Raw genomic sequence first — 6,961 nt, forward strand, 5'->3', positions numbered from 1 at the left:
GTGATTCATGCGATATCGGTTTTTTGCGTGAAATTTACCATGGAGTTCACTAGTCAGGCAATGAATCTCTCTGCAGACTGACTTGGAAGGCGAAGAAAGTAATTTAATTAAGCAGTAACCGGAAATACTAAAACGCGGACAATTCGAAAATCTTTTATCTTCACTACCCCTACAGGCAGTAAGAATAAATAACCAGGGAGTTCGCTGGCACATCTCTGGCTAGCTGTGACAATTATGTATGGAACCACTTGAGTTCTGCTAAAGTTTATTGAAAAGACAATATTGAGAACAAGATGAGAGTAATTCTTTCCTGTGCTGGTAAGTATGAACTTATTCTCTGATTTCAAATTCCCCCAAGCGATAGAGACCAAACAGGAAAGCAAGAAAGAATATAAGGATTTAAAAAATCATTGGGAGAGGCAATTTTCCGAAAACGACACAGTTCGAGTAAGAAACGCGCAAGCTAATGGCAATATTAAGAAGTGGATCCTGGGAAGGGTGGTAAAGGTTTGTGGACCTACAATTAGCGACAAAATTGTTGACACATTGACCATTTCCACCCCCTATGCCACATTTCTTCTATCTTTCAGCCTTCTTAGGTAGTCCAATTTGCCACCTTTCCCCCTTGGTTTTGACCAAGAGGCTGAAGGCATGTCATCGCCAGTTGTTTTGAGGTGATCGTCTAGAATCAGGAAACCAGTGGACCGACTTAATTTGTAGCTGAGATTCCTGTTTATGTCGCAGTGCTTTTGTGTTTCTATGCAATTTGTGTGAAAAAGCTGTGTAATATATTAGTATTTGGGTGCGGCTTTACCCATGATGCCTTGGTAATAAAGTGGTTGAAACCCGCCATCTTGTGTGTCGTGCAAAATGCTAGTTTACTACAGCAGCCTTCAACAAAGCAATTGGCTTGACTGGAGTAGTGCCTACAATCGCACGAGGCAGCGTTACATTAGCCACATTGCTGATGCTGCTGAAGATTGTGTCGCCTGAAAATGCCGTCGAGATCTGGCAAGCACTCTTATCCTCAAAAGCACTAGACAATAGGCTGCGGAAAGAGCCAACGATTACATCGTCAGGGAGAGCTCTTCTTTAAGCTATTGGGGAGGCTTATTACGGTGCAGAAAGCTGGGAAACAAGGCCTCGGATACTGTCAACTGCCTCACCCGGTATTGCTATTCTGACGCGAATTTGCATCACCTTCAGTGTGGCCGTGGAATTCAAATGCCCTTGAGAGGAGAAAGAGGCGCAAGAACAAGAATCGATCGCAAAAAGCTAGACTATTTTCTAACTTTCATTACCAGCCTAAACATCGCTCAAGATCTACCATTTGGCAAAAAAGTCCTTTGACGAGATATAACAAGAGAAATAATATTTTTGCTAATACAATGTATTTGAAAGAAGAAAAATTTCGCGGGAATCGCGGTGAATTTCTCTGACAAATGATTTTGTCATTGTAGTGTAAGATGAAATTTATTTGGGAAGCCAACAATATTTCTTTAACTTGGTGGTTAATCCAATTTATTGCTACGACTTACTAGTGCGAAGATTGTTTACGTGAAACAAACGCTTTTTGCGAATTTTGAGTGTCATGAAATTACATTTGCGTGACAAATATCCGTTTACTCTAACCCAAAAACATTCAGATAGTGACAAACTTTTTGTTGTGCTTTTTGTGCTTTTGTGCTTGTCAGCATTGTGATTAGCGATAATTCGCAAGTCTGTTTTTGTATCTCATACCTGTTTAGATTTTCAATTTACATGGCCACTCAACCTCTCGATTGTTTAAATAGTTCACCCTGAAGTCAAAATAGATACGTTTCTCAGGAACCCGACAAAGAAGGCTTCCTGACCCGAAAGATGATATCTAAATATTCAGTTAAATATTACAACAAAATTAAAAAACCAACAACGGAAGTTTCTTGGCTAAAAAGTACGTTGTTTTACTCTGAAAACGACAAACGATTAACATTCTTTCCCGTAGTTCATTCAGTCGACACAAGGTGATCACGTTCACCTTTATGGTTGCCTAGCACGTGATCAATTTCTCCCTTTTGACAAAACTTCCGTTTATTCATAAAAGTTAGAGACTGCAGATCGATTGTCATTCATCTTTCGATGAGAATTCGATTCAGAGTTATATATACAAACTATGTTATTATTTTTCTTCAGCTTTCTCTCTGGTGCAAATGCAAAGCCAAACAATGTTTTGACCTGGCATCAGGTTAGACTAACAAGAAGAGGAATTATGAAGCGGAAACAACACCTTCAATCCTTTCTTAGTGTGTGCAATAAACGTTTGCTTAGTGCAACTGCAGGCAACAGCTGAAATTTCCTAGTAAATTTCATGGTCATTTTTGTTGCGATCTCGGTATTTGATGTTTTCAATTGCCAGATTTCTCAAAAACTAAGTTATTTAGGAAGCTTACTTGATATCATCGATAATAGTTCACCAAAGGGTTTCTCCCGACAAAATATGAAGAAATCCGATATTTCACTTTAATTTGTCCGCGAATTCTCGATATTTACAGTTAGCTGCTCTTAAATGCCTTCGCAAGAGTGGCGTATTGAAGAGGAATATCACAAGAAATCGTTAGTGATCATAACACGAATTCCATTGCCACAGAGAGAGAACTCGTGGCAAAACTAACTGAGTCAAAAATTCGTTAGAGGACTGGCAATCAAGGAGTGAACTGGGCTTTTAACCCTCCTTTAGCACCCCATTTTGTTGAAGCACATGAGATAATGATCAAAGTGGCTAAGAAAGCGGACGAGCAGCTAATGATTACTTTTATCGGGGCAGAATCTCTTGGAACTCCAGGCCCCAGTTGTTCGAAGGGTGGATAGCGGTATCCACTGGATAAATCACTATCCACTGGATAACTCAATTAGTTTTGCTAGTGTTTATCCGCTGGATAGTGATTTATCCGGTGGATAGCGCTATTCACCTTTTGAACAACCGAGGCCAGACCGATAACGTACCAGAGGGCCAATCCAAATGATGATACCCCCTAACACCTAACCATTTTCTACACTGTAAACTAGGCAGCAAATTTGCGCCCGATTCCGTAGACGAGTGGACGACACGGCAGTGGTGTAGTAAGGACTGTTGAACACATCAATACATGGTGGCTAGACATAGTGGCGAATCTGAGTGGCGATTTTGGCAAATTCTTGTCAACTCGCCAAATGTATGTAAATTAGTTTAGTACGCGGTAGCCAGCCAGTCGACAAATCTTGCGAATTAGTATGGGAGCATCTGTAATCCCGTGGGAATTGTCTGATGAAAGAAAGCCGCCTATCTAAATGTGTTAAGGGGCCCAAAGGAACATGTGAAATGTTGTCGGCAATTTTCTAACTTGCACCGACGGCTTCTAAGGGAGGTTAAAAATGTGACCCTCAGAGTTCAACATCGAAACGAAGCTTGACCTTCAACTGCTTTGTTACCATCGTCAATGGTGGGGAATTTTCCACAAAAATTGTCATCCTTTTAATTGGGGTCTATCTGACACGCAACAGTAATAGAACGGATACCGTGACCACGCTAACGTGAAAACGAGGCTGGAACACGTAATGCCTTGTAGCAATTGGTTATGACGACAGATTGTCCCAATCAGCAAAAAGCAATTTTATCACAACTCCCTGACAAATATAAAAAGGTATCCTATTCATCTCCCTCGTCTTCCTCCTCCTCCTCCTCCTCCTCTTCATCATCATCAACATTATCAACATCAGATGACTCATGGTCATCATCATCGGCGTCATTATCACAGCTTCCATTATGTTCAGCGCCATTGCAGCTGCAAACATCGGTACATTTAGGTCCCACTTCGCGACTTTGACATCTATTAGGGGAACAGAGCAGCTTGGGGTAATCCCTGTACAGCAACCCGTAGAGAAATGGTGCATAAACGTACAGCTGTACCTTGAGAGAAACCATTAGCAGGCCGATACAAAATGGTTGCTGCATGCTGTTGATGGTACAAACTCGGGGGCCACTACTATCAACATCATGTAACCTAACAACGACATGCACAAGTAGTGTCCCTCAGGCAATTCCCAGAAATAATAAGAGCTTTAAAATAAGAAGAACAACAAGGGCGGAACCCCACCCCCCCCCCCCTCTTTTTTTTTTGTCAAGGCTTCGTTTTTCTTTTGTAAGCGTGTGTTGGATGTTACTTCGAGCTTTTTTACTTAAATATATTGTCTTTACTAAACATTGTTAATAAGAAAATTTATCGAACGTAGTTCGAGTTAACGGCCCTTACAAACTGGCTTTGAACCGGTTACAGGCGTCGCATTTAATTTCGCAAAAAGACGAGGTAGGCTGGATAGGAATGTCTGTTCTACAGTGTGTCTTACAAACAGTTGTACCAGTGTAGGTAGGCTTTTGTAAAGGAGCATTAATTGCCAAAAGAACGATCCCATTGACACTTGTAAACCAAGTGAGTAGTAACTGTAGTTACATTTCATCGCCTTCCTGGTTGTAAGAAAATTTCTACGCAAGTTATAATATAAGCAATTTTAGATCTATTTAGCTTTTAGCCGCACTGTGCTACAGAATCCAGGTTTTTCGGTTCTGCAAACTGCCTACTTGAGTTTTAGTCAAAAAGCAAAATGAACGAAGAAACTATTAAAGGCCCATCTTCAACCGACAGGCATTTCAACTGTTTGGTTTTTTTTTTAAATGGAAATTCGCATTGCTTATTGTAGCGATCTGATTGGGTGAATTTCAGCTTTGGCGGGATTTTCACATATGAAAATTTTTCCCTGGCACGCATTGCCTGTTGGTTGAAGGTGGCTGTTGGCTGGTCAACTTCTAAAACGGCGCTGTACTACCTTAAATAAGCTGATGTTATCCGTGCAGGGGCTCCAGCTGATTTGCTTGCTTCTGCCCTTCCTCAATGTCAAGAGGCTTCGCGCGTTTACGAGGACTATAACGCTTTAAAAGATTTCGTATCTGCTTTTCCTGCCCCGACTTTGTCTTCGTCTAAGCGTTCACTTCCACCTTAGTCTTTCTGCTTCTAGTATGTGCGTTTATTCAAATTTCACTACCCTAACTACTTATCTCTAGTGGTGAACTCTACACGAAAGCATACTGTCAGCATTAACTATTTACCTATCCATGCCTTTATTATTGCCTTAATGCACACTTCTGATTGTTTTATTAGCATATACTTATTTACTTCATTTCGCCTGGCCTTGATTTTAGGCAAATCACTTTGCTTGGTACATTATTTTCTTCTATAGCTCTGTATGTCTTTGTGGTGCCATGATTTCGATGGCGTATAAATAAAGTGTGTTGTTATTGTTGTGTCGTCTTTAGTTTTGGGGTTCTGTTTTATTCTGTTTTGGGATTTCTTTTGAGGTTGGGTTCCTCGCGGTCCCCCGCACTGTCTTGTGTTCTCATGCCATTGCTTTCTGTGGCCGCAAGACTTCCATACCTCAATAGGAGTGTGGGTAAGATCGATGTAAATAGGATACTATTTACAGCGGTCTTACCCAAGCGAGTATAAGAGGTATCGCCTTTATGAATTCATTACCATTTCGATAGAAGCGGCGAGTAACTCCTGTTTGGCGTCTGCTGTCCGTTTCATCGTTTGCTTATCTGCACTCCATCCCTCTGCTGGTCACCTTTGGATTTTCTCTCCCCTCCCGCCCTGGTTTTATGTATTAATTGTTCTGTATCTCATCATCTGAAGGTGGCCGCCAGTCTTCCATACCTCAATAGGAGAGTGGGTAAGATCGACGTAAATAGGATACTGTCTACTACAGTCGTTTTCCTTCATTTCCCGCGCAATTTGACAGCATGCACGCGGCGTGTAATGGTCATAATATGTCATGTGCGGTCACCAAGGTGAACGAATAAAAACGATCTGCCATATTGAAAACCTTTTTTAATTAAACAACCTGAAAAAGACCAGTAAAACTGATCGAAACGTCGGTTTTAAATATGTTTTAACCTTGGAAATCCCCGGAAACAATTCAAATTTAACTTTATGTACCTAGTATATATAATTAGCATTTCGTTGGAGATATTGTCATTTCAATAACTCGCAACGTAATGTGCGTCAGTAGCAATCAATATGATTTTTTTATTTGCTCCTTCATTAGAAAATGGGGACCTGGCTAAGCTCAAATAAATGACAGACTGGAACAACATTTAGTATTAATCTTAGAAGACAAAGGCTTAAATGCACTTCAATGTTTGACCTGAAAGGGTTAATTGCTGTAAAGACTTTATTTAACTCAGCTGTGTGAGTCACTTTGTAACAAAGTTACACAGTTATTTGTGGAGTGGAGAGACGCAAAGTCGTGTCATATTCAGTTGATAGTGTATTTAAGGCAATTCACTCAGTCTCGGATCTAGGGGAGGGGCCCGGGGGGCCCTCCCCCCTTTTTTTTGGCAAAAAGTATATATTCTGGTAAAAATTAAGGCTAAAATTTCTTTTGGGTTCACACACTCAAAAAAACCGGCCCCCCAACCGGGGGTCTGGATCCGCCACTGTCACTTACAGGTAATATAGACGTCTGAGTCCTGAGAAAGCGCTTTCTGGGAGTTGAGTTATTTCATTTTCACTGAGATCTCTAGAAGTGAAAATAAAATTAGAAATAAGTACTAAATTCAAATTAAAGAAGAGCAATGCAATTAATACCATTTTTATTTTTTTTTAATTGCTGTTTTCCTTGCATACGGAACCTGCGCCCGCAGTGCGCGCGGCAGTCAAAACCGTGCTATCCTGTCAATCATTTGCCCCTTCACCGGAAACAGTGCATTTCGGTTGTTCGTAAATGACATTGTTGTTGATCTACGCAAGGACGCGGTCAAAGTCTTTATTCGCGAAGTTAACTCAAATAAATATCGATACGGTTTTGCCGTCTTCTTGCACTTGATTCGAAAATACCAGCCTGAATTCGTCTTAGAATAGTTAGAAAAAGCACAAATAAAAGCCAAAGCACA

Source organism: Montipora foliosa, chromosome 13 (genome assembly GCF_036669935.1).
Source record: "Montipora foliosa isolate CH-2021 chromosome 13, ASM3666993v2, whole genome shotgun sequence".
Taxonomy (NCBI): domain Eukaryota; kingdom Metazoa; phylum Cnidaria; class Anthozoa; order Scleractinia; family Acroporidae; genus Montipora; species Montipora foliosa.